Consider the following 23,623-nt stretch of genomic DNA (forward strand, 5'->3'; position numbering starts at 1 on the left):
TTACAACCTCCAATTATAAGAAAAACACAAATGTTTTAAAAAACTACAATTCCCTACATGTGTGCAATGCAGCTTGATACAAATCAGTACTAAAATTGTACTTTTTCTGGTTTGCAAAGTAGGGCTGTAAAAACATATGTCTACTGAATATATAAACACCTAGTTCAGGCAAACTAGTAATTAGGCTGCATCTAGATGATCTGCGTTAAGAAAATAAAAAACTACTTTTTCACAAAGATATTTTAGCAGAAACAGAGTTTTTTGCTAGATGGGATACAGCTACGCGATTTAGGGTTAAGTTGGGGTAGAATTCGGATGTAAACAGCGGATCTGTCTAGATGTGATACAACTTGTCTTAAATCGCGTGAAATGTTTGGTTTAGGGTTAGGTTTTGTGGATAGGATTAGGAAAATAACAGCGCTCATCCGCGAGATTTTGCTGTTGCTGTATCCCCTCTAGCCACAACGCCGAAACAGCAGAACACGCAAACCCCGCCTTCAACACGATGCACTTCTGTAAACTTTTGCTACCAAAAAACTAATTTCTCAAAATCGAATTAACATCAATCCCTCGCTTTTTTAGACTCCTCGAAACATCATCTTCTTCAATCTAGAAGACAAAAGAAAACAAAATGCTATGTTATGTTACCAGGTGGTTTCTAATATGATTTGCAGGTAGTTAGTTTGTCAGATGGTTACTAGAGTGACTGCTGTGTGGTTACTAGGGTAAAGTAATTATACTTACAGTGTCATCAAAGCAGAAGTGGACATGCCAAGAGGATTTCTGAAAATCAATTGTCGCAGGTAAGAAGCTCATATGCGGTGACCATTGAATGCTGTTGTATTCTTTTATTGCCTGTCTCAGTCTATTGTTGGAACTGGCTACCTGCTTGGAGAGTCTAATGGCAATGCTCTGCCCATCTGAAGCAAAGCTAGAAAACAAGCATGCAGAAAAATGAATGTATTAGTTTGTAGTATAGTCCTTTTTAAGTTCAAACCTAATGTCATATTGTACCTACTTATCCACTTATAGCACTATACCTGGATATATTCTTCTCAGGTGGAGGAGGACTGCTCTCTCCCTTGATTCAGTTCTAGCCTTGCAGTTGGACTCTGAGCTCACGGCCCACATCTTTAAGGGTAGACTGGAAGTTTGAATCAGACTCTTGCCATCTTCTCCCAATACAGTATTTTTTCCTCAATGTTCAGCAGAGTCCTCAATTCTACAATGGTCAGCAAATAATTAGTATTAAACGTTATGTACACACTTGATCAGAGAACAGTAACAGACAGATTACTGCTTACTCTGTTTTACCCTTTTTGTGTGACTCACAAGTCCCATATCTACACATTACAAAAAGTACAGCACAAAAGTTCAGTAGCTAGCAAGCAGAAAGCATTACCGTGGTACACCTGACCAAACATACTTGTAAGGCCTTGGTGGTAATAGATTACTAATTACACCACATGAAGAATTGCAATAATGCTGCAATACTTTAATTTATAACCACTGGTGACAGTTTCCTTCAAAACTATGCCATTACTATAATCACACATTCAAGCACATCAGCAACACCGTTTTTCAATATTTTACTACAGGGCTATTCAGATCTTACCCTGGAGGGCCAGAGCACTGCATAGTTAAGCTCCAACCCTGATCAAACACACCTGAGCAAGCTAATCAAGGTCTTCATGATCACTAGAAAATCACAGGTGGTTAATGGTACATAAACTCTGTAGTGCTCCAGCCCTCCAGGGTAAGATTTGAATAGCCCTGTTTTACTATGTTCTTACCTCAACTTATGCGAACTAATACATACCTCTTTTTTCAATGCGTGCACTTTTAATCTTTGTACAGTACCTTGTGAATGTATTAGCGTTTAGCCTAGCCCCATTCATGAGATAGGACCAACTGCAGACGCGCAGAACCCTACGTCATGAAAGTCTGGGACTGACAGCCCCAGCCTGACAGTCTGAGGCCGGAAGTGGCTGAGTTGTAATCTCAGACCGGAGAGGGACGGAGAATTATTAAACATTAAAATCTATTAAAATGCTTTTTCATTCAAATCAAATGCTCAAGCTTTATTTTTTAAGATTTGTGTTACATTTATTTTTATTCATTTATGACACAGTCTGAGGCCGGAAGTGGCGGAGTTGTAATCTCAGACCGGAGATGGACGGAGAATTATTAAACATTAAAATGTATTAAAATGCTTTTTCATTCAAATCAAATGCTCAAGCTTTATTTTTTAGGATTTGTGTTACATTTATTTTTATTTATTTATGACACATAAAAAATGGATAATAAACTATACATTTAACAAAAAACAAACAAAAAAACTATTAACAATTGTCTGTAGCAAATAACAATTCTTACGTTTTACATTATTTTACACAAATACATAAACAGACATAACTTACATACATACATACGAGTGTGTATATATAAAATATAATTCATCTCATAAGGCAAAAAGTGCCTCAGTCATTCTGAAATCGCCCTATATATTTATAAATAATATACAGTTGCATCTCAAATATCGTAAATATCTTTTTAAATTAAATCTTTTTAATACATTTCTTAAAACAAGCAAAAAACGCACTCTGATCTCACGGTACTTTGATGTCGAGTGAATCGCTCTGCAAGCCCTGCATTTTTTTTATCGACGTGGGTCTTGATCATAGTCCATGCTTTTGATATAATGGGTATGATTTTCTAACAAAGTTAGCGTCCGTACGGAGCATAAAAGACAGAAAACCCGCATGCCTGCATAATCATATTACCGTATTACTTACAACGACATAGAAGTAGCGGAATGCCTTATAAGGCCCACTTCCGGCCTCAGACTTTCAGGCTGGGACTGTCAGTCTCAGACTGTCATGACGTATGTGTCTGCGCTTCTGCAGTTGGTTAGTATTGCCATTCATTCATATGGCTCCAAACAGGGATGAATTTTGAAGCCACCAAACACTTCCATGTATTTAGACGAGTAAGTACAGTGGCACAAAATAAAACTTTTGTTTGGAGCCACAGGAATGAATGGGGCTAGGCTAAATGCCAACACATTCACGAAGTGCTTAACAAAGACTAAAAGTGCATGCATTGAATAAAGATAGGTATGTATTAATTCAAGTTGAGCTAAGAACATAGTAAAATATTGAATAACTGTGGTGTTTTCCTTTAAAGACGTCTGTAATTACCATAGTCTTACATAAAAACATTAAACTCTTACTTGAACTTGTAGAACTGAATCAGTCTGATGATGTAGTCCCTTTTCCATCTAAAGACAGTATCTGAAGAAAAGACGACATTACTACCACTCTAATAAAGTAATTCATTTCATGTTACTTCTAATAAAGTAATTCATTTCATGTTACTTCTGTTTCTTTGTTAATAGTATTCATGACATTCTTACAGTATTTAAGACTTTAACTTCAGTTCCTTACTTATTGGTTTCTGTTGGGCTAGCTTTTTTCCATCTCTCAATGTCTCCTTCAGAAATCACACTATACAACAACAATAACAGAAAACAAGACACACATCAATCCTAAATACTCTTGTGCAAAATGCACTTATAAATGTAATGTTATATTCTCCCATCTATAACTAATTGTTACCTGCTTCTTGTGCATTGTTTACCTGGTGCCTCTCTGATGTCAGATGAGATATCTTCTTGAGGAGCGAGAATCAATATTTTCTCTGCTTTGTCAACTCTTTGCAGGAGCTACACCTCTGAAAAGACAGTTTTATCTACTTATAGTATGCTTACCAATTTGTGTGTGATCGGCTTCACTCCAGAAAATATAAAATGTATAAACAGTGAACCACCAGCACAGAATTTTGAAAGGTTATACAGCAGTAGACAGACCTAGGTCAGTTGATTTCCTCCGTCCCTAATGCAAAAGGGCATCAGTCAGTAGGTCAAGGCGATGAGATGGAGTCATCTCCTTTGTGACTCTGGCAAATCTTTGGAGGAAAGATCACAGCCTTTCCATTCCTTCCCCGTCTGTGAGCCCAAACCCATCAAGCCATCTGGTACTGTACTTGATCTATGATTAAAGCAAAGTGGTCAAATATCACATACTGTACACAAAGCATGACCATACTGCTTATAGAGATCTTATGGTATTTTATCTTTTAATTTGTAAAAATAGCAAAGCTGTTCTTTTTATTACTTTATATTAATGTAATTATTATACAAATTAGGTAATCTGCATAAAAAGAAACAAAGGAAACCAATTTGGTTATAACAATCCTCTGCTTATAGTGATTAGTTTGACCCAGACAGATTTGAGATAAACGGTTTCCACTGAATTGTCTTACACATTGCATCTCTGAAACAAGTTTAGACAAATGTCTGGTTTGAAAAATGTTAGATTAAAGATTATTTTTAGGTATTTCTGGCTAATTTCAGCTTTGCAGTGCATATACAAGAAAATTTGAGACCAAACAGGGAGTGAATGATGTGTGTTACATGTCCTGATATCCCTATAAAGTAGGGATGCACCGAATCCAGATTTTTTAGGTTCGGCCGAATCCCGAATCCACCGTTTGAGATTCGGCCGAATCCGAAACCGAATACCGAATCCTACTCGCATCCTTATTCCATTAACACAGTAAAACACATTAATGAAGTAAGTTAAACAACGTCCACAGCAGTGTATTTTTCATTTTATTTAATTTTAACTGTACATTATGCCAGGATGACAAGTTGGAAAAACTATTTTGACAATTACCATAAGCCTATGCATAATGAAAGCGATGCGTTGCGACACGCTCGTTTTTCCAATAAGCAAGCAGCTCTGCGCTGAAAACTATATTTAACTTTGAGTGAGAAGCTCCGCTCGTCAATGTCAGTTTTCACACGGCCGTCCAATTACAGTGGAGGAGGGGCGGGACATTACCACAGCAACCAACCGGCTCACAGCTGAAGCATCACCCCCCAGTCACATTAGCTACAAGCGACAGAGACAGAGCGACAGGCTACCATTCATTTTCAATGGGAGTGGCTGTTTGCCAGCGACAAGCGACGAGCTCGCCACTACGCGAGCAAGGCGGGGCCAAAATAGACAAGCAGGCTATTTTATGCAAATGCTGAGCGATGCGACAAAGCGACTGCCAATCAGAGTGAAGGAGCAGCGTGACGTAGGTCTGTGGTCGCGTCTGAGAAAATAATTCAAGATGGCGGAAAATGCGTATTTATGTATATATCTGATAAGTTTGGCATTTTATCTCATATATTTTGTTACTTTTATCGAGAAATAAATACTTTTAAATCCAAAAACACAGTTCTTGTAACTTAACAATACCTCTAAAGTGACTTTTAATACCGCTTTGAGAAACTACCCAAGGAACACCCATCAAGCGAGTGTGTGTCGCTCGGTGTCGTTCACTTTTGTAGCTAATGTGACTGTAGGGTCACAGCTACCAAGCGCTCGGCTGAAAAACAGCTGGCATTTGGCGTCCTCAAGGCGTTTTCAGCCGTATTTAAAAGTTTTGGTCTGTCCAGCCCCTAAGGCTCACCGAAAGAAAAAGCTCATCTCCACATCAGCACCCGATGTGTGTAATCAACGGCCGCGTGACGTCAAACAGCGTAGCGCAAGCCAAGGGTTCGGTTCGGTGGAAAAAAATCTAGGATTCGGCCGAACCTGAACCCCATCAAAAAGCCCAGTATTCGGCCAAATCCGAATCCTGGATTCGGTGCATCCCTACTATAAAGTCAATGAATTACCTGGCAGGGCAATTTGTGTCCATAAACATGAAATGCTGGTAAGTCTAAGGAGATGTTGTGTGATATGCCCTCCCCTGATTTCTGATTGAACACAGTATGACATAATTTTGAGTTAAAGGTCTTTTCTCAAAACAATAATTCAGTTTTACACAGAAAAAAAGGGTTCTTACCTGCAAATGTGGGGCAACAACACAGGCAATGTCTAAGACTACTCGCAGGTGTATGTTCTTGTCCTCACATCTTTGAAGTAGTGTATCAGTGACATACAGGGGATAGGCTTATCTATTTCAACACAAAAATGTGAATGATAAAACACTTTATACTGAAGAAAAGTGAAAAATAATTATACAATCTCCAGCATCACATTCAATACCTAAATACTCAATAAGGGCACTCAGAATAATTCAAAAAAAAATTCATGTTTTCTTATATAAGTGAATATTATAAAATTGCTGAAAAGTTTCACAATTATATTTGGTGACTAAAAAAATTAATAAAATATGGCTTATGTTAGGGTCATGCTATTTTAGGCATTATTGGGGAATTATCATTCATATATATAAACATAAACTTTGTAGATTTACCATGTTAATAACTGTGGAAATGCATCATCACAGTCTGTGAAAAAAGACCATTATAATACAAAGAGCTTTTCAATTGGTAAATGCATGTGTACAAATAAATACCTCTTACAACAGCCTCATAAAGTCTCTGCATGACTGGTACTGAGTGATGCCTCTGAACATTGACGTTTTTAACGAAAACTTTTGTGGAGCGATGCTGGCCTCTCTGTGTTGTAATAAAGAGCATTGGAGAGAAGCCCAGTAATTCCATCTTACGAAGCTGAGAAGAGAGAACAAAATGTTTCAAACAAGAGTACACAGTCAATTGAAAAACTATGCTCTTATCCACTATCTACTTAAATAAACATGTTTTTTGTTTACTGAACTGAATTGTAGTTGTAATAATTATAATAAATAAAAAATATATATATTTTATAAATGAAACTTATAAAACGGGTAGTTCCAATCCTTGATTCTGATTGGTCAATAGGTGTGCTTTATTCACGATAAAACACTGCTATGACCGTTTCACCCAACGGTTTTGTTTAATATCACTGCGCCCTTAGCAACACCCTTAGCAACACATAAACATGTAATGAGACAAAGGCCGTTTCACAATATGCGTTCTTGTCTGTACTTGTGTTCTTGTGGACTTGTGAAACGTCATCAGTCGCGGACCAAGTACTGTTCCAAATCAAAGTTCGCATCAAGCCCAAGTTTACATAAAATCCCCGGATGTGTTCTCGATCCGCCCATTTTATCGAGGATGCATCAGAGGAGACTTGTGTGAACTTATGACAGCGAAGTTTCCCAGAATGCATTTCGCGTCAGGAGTTCGTTCTTCCGAGTCTGTACTTGCAAGTTCGAACTACGAAGGACACAAGTCCGAGTTTGGCGTACTTGGTATTGAGAAATGGCTAAAGTCTGAGAACAGTTTGTTGTTTTTATTTGAGCTTTCATGTTGTTGTTCGCAGTCAGGGACTATTTTTTCTAGCAGAAGGAATGCTTTTAGTGATTTAACTTCATGAAAGTTGCACTAATATTTTTTTTACTTTAATATTGTGTGGTAACCGTTTTATAAAAGCAATAAGGTACTCGAGGCAAGTGCTGTATCGTGAATAAGTAACGGCTGAAGGGTTTGCAGGCACTCCGCTTCACGTCGTGCCTAACAACGCCCTTCAGCCGTTACTTATTCACGATACAGCACAGCCTCTCGTACCTTATTGCTTACTTACAAGCAAGTCCACACAGTTCATCATTTTGTTAGAATTGGCATGTTTTTTTTATTTGGCTGCCCACTGATCATCAAATTTTACTTTTGGGGCTTTCAAGTTTTTCTTTTGTATAATCTTTACTCCACAGTATTTGCAGGTTTTGGAGGCACCGCCAATTTCTTTGTAGCAAGAACTACACTGGCGTGTTCTGGATCCAGGTGCCTTGTGTGTGTCAGTGTGTGAGTGAGTGAGTTGGAGAGTGAGTGAGTGAGTGAGTGAGTGAGTGAGTGAGTGAGTGAGTGAGTGGGAGATATTTTTTAAATTCTTTACTTACTAAACATTGTATGTGTATAACTATTTACAACAAACCCCCAGATCCGCCCACTATCATAAGACTATATAATAAGATAAATAATTAATAAAACGGCAATAGAATAAAACTGACCAAAAAAGAAAGATCTGAATGTCTAAAGATTTCTGAATTGTACATCAAAAGTATTAAAAGCATGGTGCTGTTGTTACTGTTTTTTACTATGTATGAAAGGGCTGAACTACTGTGCATAAGGTTTGCTGTTACTGTACTACAAAATACCACAGTAGAAGTCAGTGGGGAACCTTCAGGGCCTTCTACGCCTTCAGAGAAGGCCTAAAAAAATGTATAAAAATATTTTTTATTATAATAATACAAATAAATAATATTCAATAAAAATATGTTTTTATATTTTTTAATTTCTATTTAATTCAATTCAATACAATACATGTAATATATTTTCTCTCATCTATGTTCTAACGTTAAGCTTACTGTCAGGTTCATGTCATGAAAACATCTAATCCAATCAGAATCGTCCGTCTCTATTAAGGCCCGGTTAGCTGGCTCATTCATTGGTTAGGACTTCATGAATCCCAGGGAAGGCCAAGCTATGTGTTTTGGTGTGGAGAGTGACAGGCAAATCGACCAATCACGTTTTGATTTCAAGTGGGCGGGCAAAAAACAAAACATTGTAAGCCTTCATGAAGTCCTAATCATGCAACAAACTGGATGCGAGCTGCCGTAAAACACCAAAGACGAAGATCATAGACCGTTAATATTAATACAGTCTAATGGCCCGAATCTCTGCGGTGAGAGTGGTTGAGGTAAATGGCGGAAAACGTGATTGACGTTGTGGCTAGCTTGATAGGGCTGAGGTAAAAACGAAATTACTTAAGCGCGTACTCGTGAAGAGCACAGCTGGGAGAAGCGCGTGCAGAGGAGCCTGTGCATATGACGCGAACACGAGAAAAATAATGGGTTTAATTATACTTTTACTTCCTGACAGTTTCACTTGTTACGTGAGGATAGTAATGACTGACAGACAACGCCGAATTACATACAATATAATTTCCTAACTAAATCTGAGAGAACGCGAAAAAATATTTTTTACCTCGCTATACCCGATGGGCAGGGCGGAGATACATTTTATAGCCCGACAAGAATTCGCAATAGCCCCGGGACCTGGGGGCTCGGGCTAGCGATTTTGCGAGCCCTGGATATCTTATAACAACAGTTATAAGCCACAAGGAAGTGCACTGAGAACGCAGGGTGCTATATTTCCCTTTATGAAAAAGATTAACAAGGTATCCGACAGCTAAATATATATTTCCAAAAATAAAATATAAATTAAAGAACATAATTTAAGCTTGTTAAATGCAAATTAACAGAGCCCCTGTCATTACAGAGCAGCAGAATCTGTATTTGTGTTTATCAGTTAGATTAAAGTAATTTAAACTTTAAAACTGCATTTAAAGACAGACAATGCCCATTCTGTAATTTAACTTTGCGTGCTCAGAATTTTTACACGTTCACTGTATGATTTAACGAAAATACGAATAGCCTAGTATATTATGGATGGAGAGGCATTTGCACTTCATTGCATATTTTGAAGGCCCAGCTGAAGTACCCACGGTTCGCCACTGGTAGAAGTAGACTAACTGCGTTAAAAACATGGTACGATTTGTGTACTAAATACACACAAAATACACACAAATACACAAAATACCACAGTAGAAGTACATTGGTAGTTAACTGTTAATTCCAAAAATATGAATATAATAAAATGATCGAGGATCTGTCACGTTATGATAATGGTGCCTAACATAACGTGACTAGCTTTTAGAAAGAATGTAATATAGATGACCAATACAACTCAGAGAACATTTAGAAGCCGATCTGGATTAAAAAAAGAACATATAATGAATTTAATATCGAACAAACAGACACTTTATGGTGTACTCTCCGAGATGTGGCGACGTTTGTAAACAGATGATAAAGGTTTTTTTCTGGCTACGGGTCACGCTTCTTGAATGCGATTAACAAAATCGTATGGTATAATACGATTTAATTAGCACAAAATCCCTGCAACACAGGGCTGTGTTAAATGCGATGTACTAATCGTACGATTTCGTACGAGCCAGCTCTAATATTTTCATACGATTTAGCCACTTGGTTAAATCGTTTGAATTATTACGAATTCGCCGTGGTAAGATCTCATTCGCTTACAGTCCGAGTTTTGAATTTTATTTCTTTTTTTATTATTATTATTTATACACACCTTTATTACTCTATGGGGCGGTTTCCCGGACAGGGATTAGACTAGACTAACACTTTTAAGAGCTCTCCAAACTGAATACAACTTGCACTTACGTATCTTAAAATACATCAGTGCCCTTTGTTTTGCCTCAAAATGAACACAAGTAATGTTTTTTGTAAGGCATGTTTGGTAAAACTAGTTATATTTCCTAATTGAACTAAGGCCTAGTCCTGGATTAAGCTAATCCCTGTCCGGGAAACCGCCCCTTTAAAGAGAAAGAATTGTAAATGTTTAATGTTCATTTAACTTTGAACAAAATGTTGCCAGTTAAAAACATACATTTAAATCTACGGTAAATTACCGGCAACCCAGCTGCAATTTCTACGGTATTTTTTTACAGTGCATTCAAATTCCGACAACGATGGGTGAAAGCGCTCTCTTTTAAGGTGCACTCGTAGCATCATCGGGATGCAAAGACATTGCCAGGTTTACAGGGCATATTAAAAAAAAAATTCACGGTCAACGCAAAATGTAACAAAGAAACATACATTAAATATGGCAAAGCATATCACTAAGCAACATATAAACATATCACTAAAAAACATATAAACCTATTTTCTGCCAAACTATTACAAACATTCTTGCAGGTGTACATGTGATCAGAATGAAGTGCGGATACGCCGACGCTAACGCTGTCAAAAGATGTCGGGACTAGTGCGCTATTGTCAGTCAGGGCTGCATTTTCCAGAAGCATCGTAACTTAACACAGCTCTACCGTGATGATGTTTCAATTCAATGCAATTTTATTTATATAGCGCTTTTCACAATACTTAATTGTTTCAAAGCAGCTTCACATTAATAGAAGCAGTAAAAGCTCAGAAAAACGACAGATAGCACAACATAATACACAATAGCATAAGCAGTCAAATTTGCTGCGGCTATGACTCGACATTATGAGCGAGCGTATTACTAATGTAACGTCTAGAAGAAGAAGCTAAGTTAAGCCCAAGCAGGCTACCTCCCCGGGTTAAAAAAACCCCTAGGAGAAAAAAAACAAAAACCCCGGGTTGTTTAGCCGAGGAAATAAAAAATAAAAAGTCCTAGGAGGGAAAAACCCTTGGGAGATATACATGTATATACACACATATAAACGGATAAGGAGATTAAGCAGAGATTAAGCGGAGATTAAGCGGGTTCTGCCGGTGATCGTTGGTCAGGCATCAGCTGGGCATCACATTGAGGAACGACCAGTAGATCAGAGCTGTGCCGACTTTCACATCTACCGGAACTGGGTCTGTTTGTCCCATTGTCCTCAGGGTCGAGGACGAGACAGGGAGAGAAAAACAAAATCATATTAGCGTAGGGGCCGTTCACATGTAATGCAAGTGTCACACAGTGATGTGGTTTAATCAGCTTAGTTTCAGACAGACTAACTATTGCGGCATAATTATATTATCCACAGTTGAGGATTTTGCAAATTGGGGGCCCACTGCGACGGTATATATGGTAACTAAAGGTCACCTTCCGATCTTTAAGAGAAAATGAAACCTGTCGACCCCTTTGACTAAGGCCTGTAACCCCACTGTCGTCGTTAATGCAGGTTCAGTGGCAAACGGGTCTATATTGCATACTATTTACAAGATCACGAGAAAACGCCAACATCGCAACCTGACCATACATGTCAACCCGTTTGACTAAGGCTGGAGGCCCCACTGTCGTCATTAATGCAGGTTCAGTGGCAAACGGGTCTGTATGGCAAACTATTCACAAGACACATGAAAGCGCCAAAATCGCAACCGGACCATACGTGCCAACCCGTTTGACTAAGGCCGGAAGCCCCACTGTCGTCGTTAATGCAGGCTCAGTGGCAAACGGGTCTGTATGGCATACTATTCACAAGACACACGAAAATGCCAAAATCACAACCCAACCATACGTGCCAACCCATTTGACTAAGGCTGGAGGCCCCACTGTCGTCGTTAATGCAGGTTCAGTGGCAAACGGGTTTGTATGGCATCCTATTCACAAGACACACGAAAGTTCCAAAATCGCAATCCGACCATACGTTAAGATAAGGTTTTTATTTATTTATTTGGTTGGTCTGTGTTATGACCGCGAGTGCTTTGTTCCGTAAAAATAACTATTTCGAGTTAAGTACCTTTACTAGACAAATTATGCGAATGCTTTGTTGAAGAGAAAAGTTTTAAGTCTAGATTTAAAATTATCGACTGTGTCTGATTCTCGGACATCGGTTGGTAAATCATTCCAGAGCTTAGGGGCTAAGTAGGAAAAGGATCTTCCACTTTTAGACACTTTTGATAGTCTAGGGATAATCAAGAGACCAGAATTTTGCGACCGTAGTGTGCGTGATGGATTGTATTCTGATAGTAATTCTCTAAGATATGAGGGTGCTGGGCCATTTAAGGTTTTGTAGGTGATTAGTGATATTTTAAATTGTATGCGATATTTAACTGGTAGCCAGTGTAAAGATGCCAGAATTGGGCTTATGTGGTCGTACTTTTTAGATCGAGTAAGTACCCTTGCGGAAGCGTTTTGAACTAGCTGAAGCTTGTTTACTTGATTTGCATGGCATCCCCCGAGTAGCGAGTTACAATAGTCTATTCTAGAGGTCATAAAAGCATGGATAAGCTTCTCTGCGTCAGATGTAGACAGTATATGGCGTATTTTCGAGATATTTCTAAGATGGAAGAATGCTGTGCGGCAGACGTTGGCGATATGACTATCGAAGGATAAGTTGCTGTCGAACATCACACCTAAGTTCCTAACCGTGGAAGATGGCACCACAGTGCAGCCATCTATGTGCAACTTGTAATCTGACATATTATGTTTGTAGCGATTCGGTTCAATAATAAGTATCTCTGTCTTATTGGAGTTGAGCTTAAGAAAGTTATGTGCCATCCAGTCACTAACATCGCTAAGGCAGTCTGTTAGCTTAGAAAACTTATGTGTTTCGCTGGGATGTGAGGAGATGTAAAGCTGGGTATCATCCGCATAGCAGTGAAAACTTATGTTATGTTTCCTGATAATGTCTCCTAGGGGTAACATGTATAACGAGAACAGGATAGGACCTAAAACCGATCCCTGTGGTACACCGTATTTAACCAGGGAGTGATATGACTCTTCCTCGTTTACATAAACAAAGTGATAGCGATTGGTTAGATACGACCTAAACGAGGCTAGCGCCTGACCACTGATACCAACATAGTTTTCTAGTCTATTGAGTAAGATTGTGTGATCTATTGTGTCAAAGGCTGCACTAAGGTCTAATAATATAAGAATTGAGATTTCACCACGATCGGATTTTAATAGGAGGTCATTTGTAACTCTAAGCAACGCTGTCTCTGTGCCTGAATGGTGGGGCCTGAATCCTGATTGGACCTTTTCATATATGTACTATTATTTGTCAAGAATGTGCGTAACTGGCTTGCCACTACCTTTTCTAATATTTTTGAAAGAAAAGGGAGATTTGAGATTGGTCTAAAGTTATTAAGCCCTCCCTGATCAAGCTGTGTTTTTTTAATCAGCGGTTTAATAACTGCTAGTTTGAAAGCTGTTGGAACGTATCCTATTTCTAGCGATGAGTTAAAGATATTTAGAACCGGGGTTGACACTACAGGGAATACCTCTTTAAGTAGTTTAGTGGGAACGGGGTCTAATATACAGGACGATGATTTGGATGATGTAACTAGTCTAGAGAGCTCATCTATTGTAGTAGGTTTAAATGAATCAAGATGTTCGTATGGTAGTCTAGTGTTAAGTGAACTAATATGTAGAGTGGTGGCTGCCTGGGTAGCTACGATGTTTCCCTTATAGCCGTAATTTTGTTAGAAAAGAAGTTCATGAAGTCGTTACTATTGTGTTGAAGTTTACTACTGGTTTCTGTTTGTTCTTTGTTTCTAGTCAGTTTTGCAACTGTGCTAAAGAGGAAACGAGGGTTATTATGATTCTCATTTATAAGCTTGCTTGTCTGTAGTGTTTAACACTCTCTTTCCATGCTGCACGCCATAGCTCTAACTTTGTGCTTCTATAATTTCTTTCCATTTTCCTAGTTGCCTTTTTGAGTGCTGCGGTGTGATGGTCATACCATGGAGCTGGCGGTTTTTCTTTGATTCTCATTTTTCGAATGGGAGCAACGGCATCCAGTGTGTTAGAACAGACATTGTTTAGGTTTTCTATTACAATATCTAGATCGTCACAGTTATCTGCTACATGTTTAATTTGGGACAGGTCTGGAAGAGTGCTAATCTGAGAGAGTTCTGGCTAATCTGTAGCATGTTGTGGATTGAGTGATCCTATCTAGAGGTACAGTGTATGACACAAGGTAATGGTCAGAAACTGCATCACTCTGTGGTGATATTTTGATGTCATTAATATTGAGTCCGAGTGACAGAATTAAGTCTAATGTGTGCTTACGAGTATGCGTTGGCCCTGTCACGTTTTGTCTAATATTGAGAGAATTTAGAACATCCATAAACGCACGTCCTAATGCATCTTTTGGGTTATCCACATGAATATTAAAATCACCAACAATAAGAGCTTTATCTACAGTGACTACAAGCTCAGACAGGAAATCTGCTATTTCTTTAAGGAAATCTGCATGGTGGCCCGGAGGTCTATAGATTGTAGCTAAGGCAAAAGAAAGCTGTTTGTAGTTACGATCAGTTATTTCCATATTTAACAACATTAGTTCAAATGATTTAAATTTTTGTTCAGATTTTTGGTTTACTTTAAAAATTTTGTTGTATATTGTAGCTACACCACCCCCTCTCCCCTTTAATCGAGGTTCGTGTTTATAATAATAGTCTTGTGGGGTGGATTCGTTTAAACTAATGTAGTCGTCTACTTTAAGCCAGGTTTCTGTTAAACAGAGTGCATCTAAGTTTTGGTCTGTAATTATTTAATTGACAATAGGTTCTTTATTGGTAAGCGATCTAATGTTAAGAAGGCCGAATTTTAACATTCGAGGTTCATCTGTTAATGTATTTTTTCTAATTTTATATTAATCAGATTTGTACCAGGTGTGGCAAGCGGTGCTCTGTATTTATTTGTTCGGGGAACAGATACAGTTGAAATGTGTTGATATTCTGGTAAGATTGACTCGAAGTGCTGGGATATAAGTGATCTTGACATATCACGGCAGCTAACAGACGGACGGTTAAGCCGATCCGTCTGTTTCCTGACCTGTACCCTGGATAGTCAGACTGAATTAGAAGTAAGACTATTGGTCAGATTTATAGAGAGAATCGCCCTTCCTTCCTGAGATGGATGGAGGCCATCTCTCTTTAGCAGGTCAGGTCTCCCCCGGAAATGCTTCCAATTGTCTATAAACCCTACGTTATGCTGAGGGCACCATTTTGACATCCAGTCGTGAAGAGACAGTAATCTGCTGTAAGTTTCATCCCCCCGGTAGGCGGGGAGGGGACCAGAGCATATTACATTGTCTGACATTGTTTTAGCAATTTCACATATCTCTTTAATATTATCTTTGGTGATCTCCGACTGGCGGAGTCTGGTGTCATTCGTGCCGGCGTGAATAACAATTTTAGAAAACTTACGCTTAGCATTAGCCAGCACTTTAAGTTTTGATCTAATGTCTGAAGACCTGGCTCCCGGTATACAATCGACTATGGTGGCTGGTGCCTCAATGTTCGCGTTTCTAAGTATCGAATCTCCAATAACCAAGGCACTATTAACAGACGTCTCAGTCGGTTTATTGCTTAGAATATCGAACCTGTTAGAAATTACCAGGGGGGTCTTGGGTGGGCACCGGACACGACTGTGCCGCCTGACAGTCACCCAGTTAGTCGGCCGCCTTGACTCAGATGATGGAACCAAGCTATGTGTATTATGTTTAATACTAGGCGCACCCAAAACAGTGTTTGTAGCATTAGCGTTATTAGCGTTTGTAGCATTAGCGGTATTAACGTTTGTAGCATTAGCGGTATTAACGTTTGTAGCATTAGCGGCATTAGCGTTTGTAGCATTAGCGGCATTAGCGTTTGTAGCATTAGTGGTATAACTGTCATCAACTAGCGTTTGGATGCGCGCTGCTAGTTCTGCAATCTTATCCGTCAGCCTTACTACTTCAATACACTTAGCACAAGTAAACCCCTCTGTGCTGATGGAAGAAGCTAAACTGTACATGTGGCAAGTAATGCTGGTTACAATAACAAGCGGAGTCTTACCGCTTTCATGTTGGGTGATGGTGTCTTCGGTCACCTGGACGCGGTCCGTGAAGCTACATCGCGAGGGAAGCTCGCTCGCAGCACGCCCCGATCGCCTGCGGACGTCTGTAGCCAGGGTGATGTGAGGCACGCTGAATCTGCGAAGGCCGGGCAGCAGCTCCTCCACGGCTTCCCGATCGCTTTCATTCTGGGCGATGGCTTCTCCGTTCCCTCGAGCGCGGTCCGTGAAGCTGCACCGCGTAGGGTGTTCGCTTTTTGCACGCCTCGGTCGCTTGTGGACGTCTGGAGCCTGGGTGAACTGGGCGCTGTACGTCGCGTAGGATCTGCGATAACCGGGTATCAACTGCTCCACAGCTTCCCGCTCAGGTGAGGACAGGTCTGAATAGCATACATTGGATGAGTCCGCCATTAGATCGGCAAATGGTAACCACACCGGCACCTGTTTGTTTATGCTAGCGGGCTATATGCTAACACTGGGTGTTTAGTAGTGAAAAATTGTTTCACGTGGAAGTACTGCTCAATAGTCGTCACGGTAAAGTATTCTTGAGATAAACGAATATGTTATATTATATAAATAGGAACAAGGTAGTCAGAAAATAGGATTTGGATGATAAACTCGATGGAGCTCTGATCTATTCTGTCTGTACGCTGGCAACTACGTCAGCAATTACTCTTATTTATACCCTTAAATTTAATACCGCACCACAAGAATCCGACAAGAGTCGGACTGTATAAGAGAATAAGACTACAGGAGAGCATGATTGCTCGTTGCTCTGTCATATGCACAACCTTTTTAAAATGTCTGTAATCTGTTACCACAAAAGTACTTGATCTGTTTAAAATGATTTCATTGGCAAATGTCTGCTAAGGTATTAAATTAAAAAAATCAAAATTAAAATTTGTCCTAATCCTGTTATTCATATTTTGTATTTTTGATCTGAATGCACAATCCAAAAATCGAAAAACAAGTCGTTATTTGTTTTATCATTTTTGTTTTTAATTTGAAAAATCGATTGAACGAACGATACACGGATTAAAAAGCCTTTAAAAAAAATGTTTTTACAGATTCCTTTTCAAGTTTGGTATTGGCTGTCTTGCCTCAAGATAATATGGAAAATGAAATGTCAAATCATCAATTAATTTTTTTTCCCGATTTGGCCAGAATGCTTCATCATGTTGAAAATGAAATAATTTAATTTAATGTTTTAATTTTGATTTTATTTTAGCCTAGACATATTTTGCGATTTCATTTTTTATTTTATCATTTAATTTATTAATTTAAAAAAGACCAAAAATACCTTCCATAGTCATGAGGGTGATTGACCACACAATGAGATTGTTTTATATCAGTTTCTTTGAAAGTTAACTATTCTATTCAATAGGAATAAGAACCATATATACATTTTGCAGTCATTTAATGATGAATACATTCGCGCCTCAGGTTCGAAAATAACCGAGGGCTTTGAGTAGAAAAGATTAATAAAAATGTCACCTGAATTTAAGGTAAGTGTACAAACATGACCCTTTACAATTAAACTAGATGTATTATGAGTGTCATGATCAAAAAGAAATGTCAAAAACTTCATTATGAACATATGTCTCTTGGTGGTTTGTAGATATGGTTTAATTGTTGTTTGTCCGCATGAAACAGGGGACTGTGACAGATGTTTTGCCAAAACCAAAAAGACAATTATAAAACGGCAGTTCTGGTTCTTCATTCTGATTGGTTGAAACGCGTTCTAAGCCGTGATAAAATACCCCAGTAACCCCACGGTTCAGATCGCATTACATAAGTATCACTGCGCCACAGTTGCTGCTTACTGATTTATGAAAATAAACACCACTTTAATCATATTTTTAATTTGTCTACAATTGCACAATTATGTCGATATCCAGATAAATGTCAATAAATATTGTTGAGTCATCTATAATAAAGAGAAAACGCTTCCTGATGAGTTTCTACCTCAAATTCATATTTCCGCTATCCACTGGGTGGTGATCTTACCCAACTTAAACACTGACACACTCAACACAAAAAACACAGTGTGTAAGTTTAGATGGCTTTGTATCTGATCTCTTACAAAAGTTATTCACAAAAATGAAATTATCTCTGCTTTTAGCTGAAAATTTGAGAGGTGATAAGCAGGGTTCTAAATTAACACCCGCCAAATGCGGGTTAAAATTCATTTTGGCAGGTGTTAATTAAAACTTACCCGCCAGTTTGGCCGGTAATGCAAGAGGCATTGCATGAATGATACATAAAGCTCTGTTCTCGGACATTTATCCCTCTGGTAGTACTTCCTACATTTCCCATGAACACTGTGTAACGTCATGCTACGTGATAATGTTTCATACACCCACTGGCTGCATGCAATTTGAGTGAAACCAACACGAGAAACCGTGGAGAGTGGAGCGCGTCCACCAAAACACAAGGAAGGCAGAACCTGCCCCAGCGTAATTCTCAAGTTTAAATTTTAGCAGTTACTAGTGTATTAATAGCGGCAAAACGAATCTATATTAAATGTAGTAAGCCAACTTATGCTTGTAAAAGCGACGCAGCAGTCGCACGTACGCATACAAGCACAAATCCATGTCCGCGCGCGTCTTTGCGGTGATGCACGCAAAACCGCATTCAAAAGGTGACGCCACGCGATTGACTAAGCAGCTTATGAAAACATGACGAAACTAAAGTAAGTTTCTAAATAATATTGAAAATCTTAGTTTAACTATGACTATGATTATTGGCTTCAGATGGACATCTGAAATGTTTTGTGCAAAGCAGTAAAAGGGAAGCAGAAAGGAGACGATGAGTTTAAGGGAGGTAAGACAAATTACATCCTTACTCAGTCAGGTCTCAAACATTAGAGGAAATATCTCCTCTTGTCAAGTCTATAGGATTGCATTGTTGCTGAGAAAATTAACACATTTAATATCTAATATTTAACTAGAAGACACTATACAGTTAGAAGTAACTATGACTAAGATTATTTTAGTATAGCAGTTACCGTATAAAATGACTGGTTTCTTAAAATATTGTTAAAATATTCTTGTAAAAATAAGTTATTAATCATTGCTATCATTGTATAATGTTGTAAATATTTCTCTGCTGTCATTATTTCCAAATATTTTATGCCATTTATGCCTCCAAACATATTAATAATGTTAGGTATGATAAAGATGAGGGAGACTTTTGGGAGCAAGAGGAGGCAAGGATGTAGACAGAAAAACAAAGAAAGCTTGTTTGATCACAAAAATGTCATCATGTTTTGTCAGGATTGTCGCATGTACGCGAAAGAAAAAATGAAACGAACAATTTCGTGGTGGGAACTAATTTTAAAGTTGAGGCAGAGGCAGTAAAGGACCATGCGAGTGCCCGAAGTCATCACAGAACCTAACGTTAATTTAAACTGCCAAGACAGGTCGTATTGAAGATAGCCTTGTTGGGAGAAGCCTTACATTTATGTGTTTTCATGCCAACAATGTTAATAAATTTATCAAATGCATTCAGTGGCACTCATAATTTCTCTTATTTTCACCGGAAAAAATTTGGCTAGTGGAAATGCTGATTGGCTGGTAACTTTAGAAAGTTACCAGCCACATTGGCTGGTGATCAAAAAAGTTAATTTAGAACCCTGGTGATAAGAGAACAAATTAAGGTAGGAAGTTTTTTTTAAAGCGGACTGTCTGTTCTTTCGTTTGATATTTTATTTTTATTTAAAAAAGATAATTTTTCTGTAAGGCATTAAACTAAAACTGGATGGCAGCTTAAAAAAACCCCCGCTGACGGGGAAAAAGTTAAGCATGCTTTCAAGCATATTTGATCATCACTTCAACAGTTGCACGATATAAATATTAATGTATAAATTAGATGAATGTTGATTTATAAAAATAAACACCACCGTCTTTAATCATATTTTCATTGTGTCTTTGCTTCGTCTGTGTTGGTTGGGAACTGCGCTCCGTTTCAGTCACACTTGATTCTGAGGAACTACTTTGTTTGGCGGAAGAGTAATATTTGTACTAATATAATTACAAATTATTTGTGTGTAGCAAATGGAGGGGTTACGGAATAGTGTTGTTTAAAACAACCAGTCATCATTTCGATAATGATAAGTTATTCATAAATAATTACAATTATTAATGTTGATATTTTCTCCACCACCCTGTTAAGGGAAATTATTGTTTATCACTATTCCAATTTGGGGAATTGTTGATTTAGCTCGAATGCAAATACATACAATTAATCGTCATTAACTATATATATTTTGGATTTAGCAGAATGAATCGTAACAATTAATTGATTAATTCGCCAGCGAATATATATCTAAAATTGTACATCAATTCTGAGAAACCTTGAGCGTGAGGTAGCATTGATCAAAAGTTAAAGTGACATTGAATTTAATCAGAACTCAGAGCCATCCATGGATAAACATGCACGTTTATTTGACATAGACATATGAGACATAGACAATGGACAAACATGAACATTTAACATGAACTAGAGAGAGAGAGAGAGAGAGAGAGAGAGAGAGAGAGAGAGAGAGTGAGACTTTGCATAAACCACATTCATCTTACTTAACCGACTTAAACGCAGCTATATTCTAAGATATAGGATACTTGCATATCTGTGCAGTTGAAGGCATTTGAAAGTCTTAGGTTCAGATGGAAGAAGATGGCTTTGCAGGTTCATGAAGAATCTCAAGACAGAGTCCAGTTGCAGTATTTTCATGCTAGAAGAACAGACCAGGTTGTCGGTGTGCGAACCGAGTGTCCAGTCCATTTGAAGAGTTGTTCCGAAAGGTTTAGATGTGAGTTGGTGGTTTTCTGATTGTTAAAAATCCATTCTTGGTCAAAAACTTCATCACACAACTCCAACCTCTTTATTATGTTTGCAGATGACACCACTGTGGTGGGTCTCATTAGCAACAAAGATGAGACAAACTACAGGAGTGAGGTGAGTCGCCTGGCCAAGTGGTGCAGTGACAACAATCTCTCTCTGAACGTGGAGAAGACAAAGGAGATTGTTGTAGACTTCAGGAGAGCACACACTCAGCACGTTCCTATGACCATCAATGGTGCGACTGTGGAGAGAGTAAGCAGCACCAAGTTCCTGGGTGTGTACATCACAGAGGACCTCTCCTGGACTGAAAACACCACAGCACTGGCCAAGAAATCACAACAGCGTCTCTACTTCCTCCACAAACTGAGGAGAGCCAGAGCCACGGCCCCCATCATGTACACCTTCTATAGAGGCACCATTGAGAGCATCATGACGAGCTGCATTACTGTGTGGTATGGCGCTTGCAACGCGTCCTGCCGAAAGACTCTGCAACGCATAGTGAGAGCAGCTGAGAAGATCATTGGTGTCTCACTCCCCTCCATCCAGGACATTTATGGAACACGTCTCACCCGCAAAGCCCTCTGCATCACAGGTGATCCCACTTACCCATCACACAGCTTCTTCAGTCTGCTACCATCAGGGAGGAGACTGTGGAGTCTCCAGGCCAGGACCAGCTTCATACACCAGCTTCATACACTCCCTCCTGAACTTGCCCCCCCTCCCCTCTTCTGCCCTAGGCACCACTGAACTATGACCCCCCCCCCACACACACACACACACACACAATAAAAACCCAGCAAACATTTGGACGTGTGATGACCGTTGAAAAGACGTCTGTTCATCTTTTCGCCTTTTCTGCATGTCCCTGGACGTCTAAATGCGCCGTCTTCTGGATGTTTAAATGTGTTCCTGCATAGTTTAAATATATGTTTTAAGCCCCCATATACCAAACATTTGGACGTTTTTAGACCGTTGAAAAGACGTCCCTTCGTCACGTCCCATCACGGTTGAAAAATATCCTAAATTAAAGTTGAGCTGACGTCTTTGACGTCATCTGGCCGTGAATTACACGTCTTTTCTGCCTGTCCCTGGACGTCTAAATGTGCCGTATTCTGGATGTTTAAATGTGTTGCTGCATAGTTTAAATGTATGTTTAAACATGAATATAAAATGAATATACACCCATTGTGTAACATTGTGAAGGGCAATCAATTGTATTGAGGTTTAACATATTCACAAAGGTTCAAAATCGGTTCAAAATTGGTCCAGTCAGACCTGAACGTCCATAAAACGTGTACGTGTACTTCACAAACACATTAAAGAACACATTATTTGTGGACATAAGCAAAAAAGAAGCATGTTCTGTTTTAGCACTTTTATTTTTTTTAACCATTTAACTCTAATAACAATTTCAAAATACTTTCTATAAAGGGATAGTTCACCCAAAAATTAATATTTAATCATTTATTCCCTCTCATGTTTCAAACCTGTATACCTTTCTATTTTCTGCTGAACACAAAGATATTTGAAAAAACGTTTTTAACAAAGCAGATCTTACAACCCATTACTACAATTGTAAAAAAAATATTGACAGTTAATGGGTTGTGAAGTTACAAACATTCTTCAATCTTTGTGTTCAGCAGAAAATAGAAAGGTATACAGGTTTGAAACATGTGGATAAGAAAATTATAACAATTTTCATTTTTTTGTGAACTCTCTCTTTAACACATTACAGCTGTTAGGATTTTTTGTATTCACAATATATATATATATATATATATAATATTGTATAAAATATTACTGCTAAACTCATAGATTTAGAAAGGAGAATTAAAAATACAGAAGTTAAATTTAAAAGGAACATGTCTGACCCTATCTTAAAAGAGTTGACCCATCTTAAATATGAACATAACATTATAATATCTAAAAAAACAGAATATCTCTTGTTTAGGGCCAGACAGACTATTTTTGAATCTGGGGATAAAGCGGGGAAATTTCTGGCTAGGTATATTAAACAAAAAAATTGCAAATCTTCTATAGCAGCAGTGAGGGCTGAGGATGGAAGATTAGTTACTAAATCTAGGGAAATAAATGATGTATTAAAGAGATTTTATATGAATCTTTATACATCTCAAAATACTGCTACAGATAAAGAGATAATGTTATTTCTAAATAAATTAGAGCTTCCTAAGCTGAATGTCTTGCAAAAGGAGGAGTTAGACTTACCTATTAGTTCACAAGAAATACTTGATGCAATTAAGGAGTTACCATCAGGTAAATCTCCAGGCCAAGATGGATTTACAGCAGAATTCTTTAAATGTTATGCAGAACAGCTATTACCATTATTTGAAAATATGCTGGTAGAAGCGTTTAAAACTGGCGAATTACCTCCATCCTTAAACCAAGCAATTATTACACTTATATTGAAAAAAGAAAAGGATCCGACTGACTGTAAAAACTATCGTCCAATAAGTTTAATATCTGTTGATTGTAGACTTTTAT

General features: G+C 38.3%; 1 long non-coding RNA gene across 2 annotated transcripts; it reads right to left on the reverse strand.

The window, feature by feature from the left end:
• Window positions 1-479: 479 nt before the first annotated feature.
• Window positions 480-6,578, reverse strand: LOC129455504 (uncharacterized). Of its 2 annotated transcripts, XR_012359511.1 has the most exons (9): window positions 6,418-6,578; window positions 5,902-6,013; window positions 5,732-5,812; window positions 3,869-4,049; window positions 3,640-3,732; window positions 3,447-3,506; window positions 3,233-3,293; window positions 1,041-1,222; window positions 483-931 (listed from the first exon to the last, which is right to left on the reverse strand). It is a non-coding gene; the product is annotated as an uncharacterized lncRNA (long non-coding RNA). The 2 variants fall into 2 exon arrangements; XR_012359512.1 differs by lacking the exon at window positions 5,732-5,812 and having other exon boundaries at window positions 480-931.
• Window positions 6,579-23,623: the final 17,045 nt, after the last annotated feature.

This window comes from Misgurnus anguillicaudatus, chromosome 20 (assembly GCF_027580225.2).
Source record: "Misgurnus anguillicaudatus chromosome 20, ASM2758022v2, whole genome shotgun sequence".
Lineage (NCBI taxonomy): Eukaryota > Metazoa > Chordata > Actinopteri > Cypriniformes > Cobitidae > Misgurnus > Misgurnus anguillicaudatus.